Genomic DNA, 12757 nt, shown 5'->3' with positions numbered 1-12757 from the left:
GCTCCCCTGTTTTATTTTTGATATGTTCCTAGAGAAAACTAAGTTGAAAGATGTTAGTAGCAATGGTGCGGATTGGATCCGTGATCTGAGGATTATCCTCATTGCTGCATAGAAGAATTTTGTCCTTGATGCACCGCTAGGTGACAGACCTATTGCAGGAGCAGATGTAGACGTTATGAACATTTGGCTAGCTCAATATGATGACTACTTGATAGTTTAGTGCATCATGCTTAACAGCTTAGAATCGGGATTTCAAAGACGTTTTGAACGTCATGGATCATATGAGATGTTCCAGCAGTTGAAGTTAATATTTCAAGAAAATACCCAGTTGAGAGATATGAAGTCTCCAACAAGTTCTATAGCTAAAAGATGGAGGAGAATATCTCAAGCAGTGAGCATGTGCTCAGATTGTCTGGGTACTACAATCGCTTGAATCAAGTGGGAGTTAATGTTCGAGATAAAATAGTGATTGACAGAATTCTCCAGTCACCATCACCAAGTTAGTAGAACTTCGTGATGAACTATAGTATGCAAGGGATGACAAAAATGCATTGTTGAGGAAATCGTTAACTGGTAGCTGCTCGGTCGGCTGGTGAGTAGGGGATTAATAGGCTAATCGGCAAGTTAATCGGCCATTTAATCAATTAATCGGATGATTTATCGGGTAATCGGCTACTCGGGGACCCTACGAGTAGGGATTAATTGGCAAGTTAACTGGTTAATCGGATGAATTCTTGAACAGGGTGAAAATGATTCCTGAGGTTTTCATGATGATGAAATCGATGAAGGTAGAAATCAAGAAAGAGCATCAAGTGTTGATGATTAACAAGACTACTAGTTTCAAGAATAGGGCAAAGGGAAAGGAAGGGAACTTCAAGAAGAACGGCAAGCAAGTTGCTGCTCAAGTGAAGAAGCTCAAGTCTGGACCTAATCCTAAGACTAAGTGCTTCTACTGCAAAGGGACTGGTCACTGGAAGAGGAAATGCCTTGAATATTTGGTGGATAAGAAGGATGGCAAAGTGAACAAGGGTATATTTGATATACATGTTATTGATGTGTACCTTACTAGTATTTATAGTAGCCCCTGGGTATTTGATACTTGTTCGGTTGCTAAAAATTAGTAACTCGAAATAGGAGTTACAGAATAAATAGAGACTAGTTGAGGGTGAAGTGACGATGTGTGTTGGAAGAGGTTCCAAGATTGATATGATCATCATCGCACACTCCCTGTACTTTCGGGATTAGTATTAAACCTAAATAAATGTTATTTGGCGTTTGCGTTAAGCATGAATATGATTTGATCATGTTTATTGCAATACGGTTATTCATTTAAGTTAGAGAACAATTGTTGTTATGTTTACATGAATAAAACCTTCTATGGTCATACACACCAACGAAAATGGTTTGTTGGATCTCGATCATAGTAATACACATATTCATAATATTGAAGCCAAAAGATGCAAAGTTAATAATGATAGTGAAACTTATTTGTGGCACTGCCGTTTAGGTCATATTGGTGTAAAGCGCATGAAGAAACTCCATGCTGATGGGATTTTCGAATCACTTGATTATGAATCACTTGATGCTTGCGAACCATGCCTTATGGGCAAGATGACTAAAACTCCGTTCTCCGGAACAATGGAGCAAGCAACTGACTTTTTGGAAATAATACATACTGATGTATGCGATCCGATGAGTGTTGAGGCTCGCGGCGAGTATCATTATTTTTGACCTTCACAGATGATTTGAGCAGATATGGGTATATCTACTTGATGAAACATAAGTCTGAAACATTTGAAAAGTTCATATAATTTCAGAGTGAAGTGGAAAATCATCGTAACAAGAAAATTAAGTTTCTATGATTTGATCGTGGAGGAGAATATTTGAGTTACGAGTTTGTTCTTCATTTGAAACAATGCGGAATAGTTTCGCAACTCACACCACCTAGAACACCACAGCATAATGGTGTGTCCGAACATCATAACCGTACTTTATTAGATATGGTGCAATCTATGATGTCTCTTACCGATTTACCACTATCGTTTTGGGGTTATGCATTAGAGACAGCTGCATTCACGTTAAATAGGGAACCATCTAAATCCGTTGAGACGACACTATATGAACTATGGTTTGGCAAGAAACCAAAGTCATCATTTCTTAAAGTTTGGAGTTGCAATGCTTATGTGAAAAGGTTTCAACCTGATAAGCTCGAACCCAAATCGGAGAAATGCGTCTTCATATGATACCCAAAGGAGAGTGTTGGGTACACCTTCTAATCACATATCCAAAGGCAAAATATTCGTTGCTAAGAATGGATTCTTTCTAGAAAAGGAGTTTCTCTCGAAAGAAGTGAGTGGGAGGAAAGTTGAACTTGATGAGGTAACTGTACCTGCTCCTTTATTGGAAAGTAGTTTATCACAGAAATCTGTTTTTGTGACTCCTACACCAATTAGTGAGGAAGCTAATGATGATGATCATGTAACTTCAGATCAAGTTACTACCAAGCCTCGTAGGTCAACCAGAGTGAGATCCGCACCACAGTGGTACGGTAATCCTGTTCTGGAAGTCATGTTAATTGACCATGACAAACCTACAAACTATGAGGAAGCGATGATGAGCCCAGATTCCGTGAAATGGCTTGAGGCCATGAAATCTGAGATGAGATCCATGTATGAGAACAAAGTGTGGACTTTGGTTGACTTGCCCGATGATCGGCAAGCCATAGAAAATAAATGGATCTTCAAGAGGAAGACAAACGCTGATAGTAGTGTTACTATCTACAAAGCTCGAATTGTCGCAAAATGTTTTCGACAAGTTCAAGGTGTTGACTAAGATGAAATTTTCTCACTCGTATCGATGCTTAAAAGACTGTCTGAATCATGTTAGCAGTTGCCGCATTTTATGAAATCTGGCAAATGGATGTCAAAACTACATTCCTTAATGGATTTCTTAAAGAAGAGTTGTATATGATGCAACCAGAAGGTTTTGTCGATCCTAAAGGTGCTAACAAAGTGAGAAAGCTCCAGCGATCCATCTATGGACTGGTGCAAGCATCTCGGAGTTGGAATATATACTTTGATAAAGTGATCAAAGCATATGGTTTTATACAAACTTGCGGTGAAGCCTGTATTTACAAGAAAGTTAGTGGGAGTACTACATCATTTCTGATAAGTATATGTGAATGACATATTGTTGATCAGAAATAATGTAGAATTTTTTGGAAAGCATAAAGGAGTGTTTGAAAAGAGTTTTTCAAAGAAAGGCCTCGATGAAGCTGCTTACACATTGAGCATCAAGATCTATAGAGATAGATCAAGACACTTGATAAGTTTTTTCAATGAGTACATATCTTGACAAGATTTTGAAGTAGTTCAAAATGGAACAGTCAAAGAAGGAGTTCTTGCCTGTATTGCAAGTTGTGAAGTTGAGTAAAGACTCAAAACCCGACCACGGCAGAAAATATAAAGAGAACTAAAAGTCATTCCCTATGCCTCAGTCATAGGTTCTACAAAGTATGCTATGTTGTTTACCAGTCCTATTGTATACCTTAGCATTTTTCTGGCAAGGGAGTACAATGGTGATCTAGGAGTAGATCACTGGACAGTGATCAAAATTATCCTTAGAGGACTAAGGAAATATTTCTCAATTATGGAGGTGATAAAAGATTGTGTCGTAAAGAGTTACATCGATGCAAACTTTCTACATCGATCTAGATGACTCTAACTCTTGATATGGATACATATTGAAAGTGGGAGCGATTAGCTAGAGTAGCTCTGTGCAGAGCATTGTAGACATAAAAATTTGCGAAATACATACGAATCTGAATGTTGTAGACCCGCAGACTAAACTTCTCTCACAAGAAAAACATGATCACTCTTTGGGTATTAATCACATAGCAATGTGAACTAGATTATTGACTCTAGTAAACCCTTTGGGTATTAGTCACATGGAGATGTGAACTAATCACGTAAAGATGTGAACTAGATTATTGACTCTAGTGCAAGTGGGAGACTGAAGGGAATATGCCCTAGAGGCAATAATAAAGTTATTATTTATTTCCTTATATCATGATGAATGTTTATTATTCATGCTAGAATTGTATTAACCGGAAACATAATACATGTGTGAATACATAGACAAATAGAATGTCCCTAGTATGCCTCTAATTGACTAGCTCGTTGAATCAATGATGGTTATGTTTCCTAACCATAGACATGAGTTGTCATTTGATTAACGGGATCACATCATTAGATAATGATGTGATTGACTTGACCCATTCCGTTAGCTTAGCACTTGATCGTTTAGTATGTTGCTATTGCATTCTTCATGACTTATACATGTTCCTATGACCATGAGATTATGCAACTCCCGTTTACCGAAGGAACACTTTGTGTGCTACCAAACGTCACAACATAACTCGGTGATTATAAAGGTGCTCTACAGGTGTCTCCGAAGGTACTTGTTGAGTTGGCGTATTTCGAGATTAGAATTTGTCACTCCGATTGTCGGAGAGGTATCTCTGGGCCCACTTGGTAATACACATCACTATAAGCCTTGCAAGCATTGTAACTAATGAGTTAGTTGCAGGATGATGTATTAGGTAACGAGTAAAGAGACTTGCCGGTAACGAGATTGAACTAGGTATTCAGATACCGACGATTGAATCTTGGGCAAGTAACATACCGATGACAAAGGGAACAACGTATGTTGTTATGCGGTTTAACCGATAAAGATCTTCGTAGAATATGTAGGAGCCAATATGAGCATCCAGGTTCCGCTATTAGTTATTGACCGGAGACGTGTCTCGGTCATGTCTACATAGTTCTCGAACCCGTAGGGTCCGCACGCTTAAAGTTCGATGATGGTTATATTATGAGTTTATGGTTTTTGATGTACTAAAGGTAGTTTGGAGTCCCGGATGAGATCAGGGACATGACGAGGAGTCTCGAAATGGTCGAGACATAAAGATCGATATATTGGACGACTATATTCGGACATCGGAAAGGTTCCGAGTGATTCGGGTATTTTTCGGAGTACCGGAGAGTTACGAGAATTCGCCGGGGAGTAGATGGGCCTTATTGGGCTTTAGGGGAAAGAGAGAGGAGAGGCTGTGCACCCCCCAAGGCCTAGTCCGAATTGGACTAGGGGGAGGGGCGGCGCCCCCTCCTTCCTTCTCTTCTCTTTTCCCTTTCCTTCTCTCCTACTCCTACTACTTGGAAGGGCTCCTAGTTCTACTAGGAAAGGGGGAATCCTACTCCCGGTGGGAGTAGGACTCCCCTAGGGCGCGCCATAGAGAGGGCCGGCCCTCTCCCTCCTCCACTCCATTATATACGGGGAGAGGGGCACCCCTTAGAGACACAACAATTGATCTCTTGGATCTTTTAGCCGTGTGCGGTGCCCCTCTCCACCATAGTCCACCTTGATAATATCGTAGCGGTGCTTAGGCGAAGCCCTGCGACAGTAGAACATCAACATCTTCACCATGCCGTCATGCTGACGGAACTCTCCCTCAAAGCTCGGCTGGATCGGAGTTTGAGGGACGTCATCGAGTTGAACGTGTGCAGAACTCGGAGGTGCCGTACGTTCGGTACTTCATCGGTCGGATTGTGAAGATGTACGACTACATCAACCGCGTTGTGCTAACGCTTCCGCTTTTGGTCTATGAGGGTACGTGGACACACTCTCCCCTCTCGTTGCTATGCATCACCATGATCTTGCGTGTGCGTAGGAAATTTTTGAAATTACTACGTTCCCCAACAGCTCACTGGTTGAGCTAATCTCCTCCATCTTGTAGGCAAAGCACTTGTCAGAGGACTCATACCTCTCGACTCGGGCATGAGTCTGAAATACCAATTTCAACTCTTAGAACATCTTATATGTTCCGTGGCGTTCAAAATGTTTTTGACGTCCCGGTTCTAAGCCGTAAAGCATGGTGCACTAAACTATCAAGTAGTCTTCATACCGAGCTTTGTCAAACATTCATAACGTCTGTATCTGCTCCTGCAATAGGTCCGTCACCTAGCGGTGCATCAAGGACATAATACTTTTGTGCAGCAATGAGGATAACCCTCAGATCACGGAGCTAGTCCGCATCATTCCTACTAACATCTTTCAACTTATTTTTCTCTAGGAACATATCAAAAATAAACAGGGAGCTAAATCGCAAGCTATTGATCTACAACATAGATATGCAAATACTATCAGGACTAAGTTCATGATAAATTAAAGTTCAATTAATCATATTACTTAAGAACTCCCACTTAGATAGACATCCCTCTAGTCATCTAAATGATCACGTGATCCAAATAAACTAAACCATGTTCGATCATCACGTGAGATGGAGTAGTTTTCAATGGTGAACATCACTATGTTGATCATATCTACTATATGATTCACGCTCGACCTTTCGGTCTCCAGTGTTCTGAGGCCATATCTGCATATGCTAGGCTCGTCAAGTTTAACCCAAGTATTTCTGCGTGTGCAAAACTGGCTTGCACCCGTTGTATGTGAACGTAGAGCTTATCACACCCGATCATCACATGGTGTCTCGGCACGACGAACTTTGGCAACGGTGCATACTCAGGGAGAACACTTGTACCTTGAAATTTAGTGATAGATCATCTTATAATGCTACCGTCAATCAAGCAGAATAAGATGCATAAAGGATAAACATCACATGCAATCAATATAAGTGATATGATATGGCCATCATCATCTTGTGCCTTTGATCTCCATCCCCAAAGCACCGTCATGATCAGCATCGTCACCGGCGAGACACCTTGATCTCCATCGTAGCATCATTGTCGTCTCGCCAACTATTACTTCTACGACTATCACTATCGCTTAGTGATAAAGTAAAGCAATTACAGGGCGATTGCATTGCATACTATAAAACGACAACCATATGGCTCCTGCCAGTTGCCGATAACTCCGTTACAAAACATGATCATCTCATGCAATAAAATTTAGCATCATGTCTTGACCGTATCACATCACAACATGCCCTGCGAAAACAAGTTAGACGTCCTCTACTTTGTTGTTGCAAGTTTTACGTCGCTTCTATGGGCTGAGCAAGAACCGTTCTTACCTACGCATGAAAAACCAAAACGCGGTATACTGATTGCTTTTTGATCTTCAGAAAGAACCCTGTTCATTGAATCTGATTCAACTAAAGCTGGAGAAACAGACACCCACTAACCACCAGTGTGCGAAGCACGTCGGTAGAATCAGTCTTGCGTAAGCGTACGCGTAATGTCGTTCTGGGGCGCTTCATCTAACAATGCCGCTGAATCAAGAATCAACTAGTGACCGCAAGCAATATGTATATACCCACACCCACAACTCCTTTGTGTTCTACTCGTGCATATAACATCTACGCATAAACCTGGCTCGGATGCCACTGTTGGGGAATGCAGTAATTTCAAAAAAAATTCCTACGCACATGCAAGATCATGGTGATGCATAGCAACGAGAAGGGAGAGTGTCGTCCACGTACCCTCGTAGACCGTAAGCGGAAGCGTTATGAGAACGCGGTTGATGTAGTCGTACATCTTCACGATTCGACCGATGCAAGTACCAAATGTACGGCACCTCCGAGTTCAGCACACGTTCAGCTCGGTGACGTCCCACGAACTCCGATCCAGCAGAGCTTCGAGGGAGAGTTCCGTCAGCACGACGGCGTGATGACGGTGATGATGATGCTACCAACGCAGGGCTTCGCCTAAGCACCGCTACGATATGACCGAGGTGGATTATGGTGGAGGGGCCCACCGCACATGGCTAAAAGATCAATGATCAACTTGTGTGTCTCCATGGGGTGCCCCCTCCCCCGTATATAAAGGAGTGGAGGAGGGGGAGGGCCGGCCCTCTACTATGGCGTGCCCTAGGGAGTCCTACTCCCACCGGGAGTAGGATTCCCCCCTTCCATGTAGTAGTAGGAGGGAAGGAAAGGGAAAAGAGAAGAGAAGGAAGGAGGGGGCGCTGCCCCTCCCCCTAGTCCAATTCGGACTAGGCCTTGGAGGGCGTGCAGCCTCTCCTCTCTCATTCCCCTAAAGCCCAATAAGGCCCATATACTCCCTGGCGAATTCCCGTAACTCTCCGTTACTCCGAAAAATACCCGAATCACTCAGAATCTTCCCGATGTCCGAATATAGTCGTCCAATATATCGATCTTTATGTCTCGACCATTTCGAGACTCCTCATCATGTCCCCGATCTCATCCGGGACTCCGAACTACCTTCGGCACATCAAAACACATAAACTCATAATACCGATCATCACAGAACTTTAAGCGTGCGGACCCTACGGGTTCGAGAACTATGTAGACATGACCGAGACACGTCTCCGGTCAATAACCAATAGCGGAACCTGGATGCTCATATTGGTTCCTACATATTCTATAATGATCTTTATTCGTCAAACCGCATAACAACATACGTTGTTCCCTTTTTCATTGGTATGTTACTTGCCCGAGATTCAATCGTCGGTATCTCAATACCTAGATCAATCTCGTTACCGGAAAGTCTCTTTACTCGTTCAGTAACACATCATCCCGCAACTAACTCATTAGTTGCATTGCTTGCAAGGCTTATAGTGATGTGCATTACCGAGAGGGCCCAGAGATACCTCTCCGACAATCGGAGTGACAAATCCTAATATCGATCTAGCCAACTCAACAAGTACCATCGGAGACACCTATAGAGCACCTTTATAATCACCCAGTTACGTTGTGACGTTTGGTAGCACACAAAGTGTTCCTCCTGTAATCGAGAGTTGCATAATCTCATAGTCATAGGAACATGTATAAGTCATGAAGAAAGCAATAGCAGTAAACTAAAATGATCAAGTGCTAAGCTAACGGAATGAGTCAAGTCAATCACATTATTCTCTAATGATGTGACCCCATTAATCAAATGACAACTCATGTCTATGGCTAGGAAACTTAACCATCTTTGATTCAATGAGCTAGTCAAGTAGAGGCATACTAGTGACACTTTGTTTGTCTATGTATTCACACATGTACTAAGTTTCTGATTAATACAATTCTAGCATGAATGATAAACATTTATCATGATATAAGGAAATAAATAATAACTTTATTATTGCCTCTAGGGCATATTTCCTTCACACCCACATAACAAATTATCAAAGTAACGAACGCGAATCATATGAGCATGATGAAAACTAGCTTGACGATAATTCTCATGTGTCCTCGGGAGCGCTTTCCTTTATATAAGAGTTTGTCCAGGCTTGTCCTTTGCTACAAAAAGGATTGTGCCACCTTGCTGCACCTTGTTTACTTTTGTTACTTGTTACCCGTTACGAATTACCTTATCACAAAACTATCTGTTACCAATAATTTCAGTGTTTGCAGAAAATACCTTACTGAAAACTGCTTGTCATTTCCTTCTGCTCCTCGTTGGGTTCGACACTCTTACTTATCGAAAGGACTATGATAGATCCCCTATACTTGTGGGTAATCATGGATTCAAGACCTCCTCATGGAGATGAATTAGTTACCCTATGTATCGTCCTTTGTTGGATTTGGATCATGTATCTCTTTGTGTTTCGATGATCAAGCACATGTGTGATCGCTTCTTGTCTATTTGAGTGTTTCCTCTCGTTTCCCCTCGTGACTTCCCTCGCGTTTCCCTCGTGTTCTTAGTAGGATCCCCTGCAATCGTGAAAGATCGGGCGTCTAGGGTTCTACCCTACATCATCTTGGTATCATGAGCCACGTTGATCACGTATTTGGAGCCCCTACCCCCTTTTTTCTAGCTTGATTTTGTCGTGTTCTTCGCCAATTTCGAAATCCCCACCAAAAATAGCCCCAATTTTTTTTGTGATTTGTTGGTGTGATGAAGTTTTGTTGATTTTTATCCATGGATTTGCTTGGTTTCAAGTGGATCTAGCATCTCCTCAAGTTTCCCCACCTTTCATCCACGAAATTTCTCCAATTTTGACCTTGGAATCATCAATTTCCGCCCCCAATTTGAAAATTTCCGCCCCAAACGAGATCTGGAATCGTCGGGTCGGACATCCGAGCCATCGGGCCAGACATCCGGGTCCCCGGCCGGACATCCGGCTCCTGGAGTAGAAAATCTGCACGGTTCTGGACATCACCCCCCGGATATCCGGCCCCCAACCCCAGATGTCCAACCCCTGGGATTTCAGCCATCACCATTTCACCGTTTTGACCATAACTTTCACATACGGAGTCTGATTTTTCGGTTCTTTAGCTCGTTGAGTAGCTATTGACATCCTCTATCCCTCTAGATAGGTTTCAATACCATTCGACTCCATATTTTTTGGCACTTTGGCATCTTTGCCTAGGGCTACCACCATAACTTCCACATAGGCTTGACCACCATACACTTCTGCCACCCCAACTTAACCCAATTTTGATTGAGCTTGTTTGAGTGGTTTGTGTCTCCTAATGTGTTTCGGCTACTTAGGGACCATGCTTTCAACTCCGACACCGTGTATAGCCCATCATACTGTAACACCCCGGACATGACTTTCCCAATTTGTACTCCAACTCTTGCCGTTTCCGGCGTTAAGTTATTTTATTTTCTCAGGTTCGGGTTTTCTCTCCGTGTGTTGTTGTCGTTGTCATGCATCTCATATCATGTCATCATGTGCATTGCATTTCCATACATGTTCATCTCATGCATTCGAGCATTTTCCCCGTTGTCTGTTTTGCATTCCGGCGCTCCGTTCTTCTCCGGTGGTCATTTCTAGCTTTCTTTCGTGTGTGGGGTTTAAACATTTCCGGATTGGACCGAGACTTGCCAAGTGGCCTTGGTTTACTGCCGGTAGACCGCCTGTCAAGTTTCGTATCATTTGGACTTCGTTTGATACTCCAACGGTTAACCGAGGGACCGAAAAGGCCTCGTGTGTGTTGCAGCCCAACACCCCTCCAATTTGGCCCAAAACCCACCTAAACCTGCTCCATCATCTAGAGCGTTCGATCACGATCACGTGGCCGAAAACCGCACCTCATTTGGACTCTCCTAGCTCCCTCTATGCCTATATAAAGACCCCTCCCGAAATTTGCGGATCTCCTCTCTCCCTAACCCTAAAAATCGTCTCCGCGCCGGCCGGACACGTCCGCCCTGACCGGCCGACCACGCCCGCGGCCCGAAGCCTTCCGCCGCCATCCTCCTTCCGCACCGCCCGACCACGCCCGCGACCCCGCCGCCTCCACCGCGCGCCGGCCACCGCCGCCAACTCCGGCCGCCGCCAAGCTTCTCCGCGCCGGCGAGCTCAGCGCCCGGCGACCCCGCCGCCTCCACCGGCCTCGCCCCGCCGCCTCTCCGCCGTCACGCCGGCTCCGGCGAGCTCCCTCCCCATCGGTGAACAGTACCCCGGCCAACCTCGGTTCCCGTGCGCCGATCTGGATCCAGATCCGGTGAACAGTAAACCCTAGGTCGTTTTTTCTTGCAAGTCCCTAAATTTTCAGATCCATGTGCTCCTGTTCATCAGGCTATATCTCCGCATCCATAGCTCCGTTTTTGACATATAGCATATCAAATTGTTCGTCTCAGAGAGTACATCATTTCATTCCATTGCATCATTTTCATTTGAGTTCATCTTGATGCCCGAAATGCTGTTAGAAGAGGGCTACTTGAGTTAATTGTCAGATCTGCTACTCCATTTGCATATTTGTCATTTTTGCCATGATTATTGTGTGCATGATATGCCCATGAGCTCTACATATGTTTTGTTAAGGGTTTTTCCATCTTTCCAGAGGTGCAACCCATGTATTTTTTTGATGTGTGTGGTGACTAGTGCAAGCTTGCGAAGTGAGGCACTTGGTAGTGCTGATTTCAGGGACTTAGCAATTTCACTAAGTCCTTGATCTGTTTATTTCATATGGCCATATGTTCTTGTTGTTTCCGAGTGATCCGTGCCTCTTTTGAGGATGATCAGTAAGGATGTTTTGTTAATCTTGTAGTGCTCTATCCATCCATGTATTTGTTTGCATTTATGGAGCACCCTAACTTGAGTCAATCGAGCTCTACTTTTGCTACTTTGTGAATCTGGGCAGATTGTCAACTTGTTTGCAATTTTGCCGATGATGTTGTAGTTGATCCGTGCATGCTATGCTATTGTTCTTACCATGTCTAGCTTTAATTTTGTGTGTTATTGATGGGTGTATGCTTAGTTTGTCATGACTTGCTCCGTAGTGAGTGCATCGAGCTCGTAAACATGCCTACTTGATATCTGTTTTCAGCATGTGCCAGTTTTCACTAAGTCTGAGAACTGATTATGTTTTTGCCATGTTCACATGCTTGCAATTGTATTTTCTAATCTCTTTTGGCTCAAGGTCACTAAGGGACTTTTGTTAAGCTCTTTGAGTAGCTCCATGCCATTCTTTACTTTGTAATGTTCAGGTCCTGTAGCATATAGTTTTGTTGCTCCGAAGAGTGCTACCTGATCTGAAATTCCAAACAAGTGTTAATTTCACTAAGTCTGAAATCTGTTTGCCATATGCATTTTTGTCATGCTTGTTTGATCCTGTTAGTGGATGTTTTGGCCGTAGCTCAGTGCTAGACTTTTGTTAAGCATCTTGAGTGCATCCCTGCCATGTATTTTGTTATCATGTTTGAGTGGTGTAGCATGTTCATCTCATTGCATTTAGATGGCTACTTGCTGTAAATCGCAGACTGGGGTCATATTTGAATCACTTGGAATTTCCAAACCGTAACTCCGATTCCGGTGATCTTTATATCGTTTTCAAGCGATTTCATCTCAT

The sequence above is a fragment of the Triticum urartu genome, chromosome 3A (genome assembly GCF_056163025.1).
Source record: "Triticum urartu cultivar PI428250 chromosome 3A, HENAU_Tu73, whole genome shotgun sequence".
In the NCBI taxonomy this organism is placed as follows: domain Eukaryota; kingdom Viridiplantae; phylum Streptophyta; class Magnoliopsida; order Poales; family Poaceae; genus Triticum; species Triticum urartu.
This window is presented reverse-complemented; position numbering follows the sequence as displayed.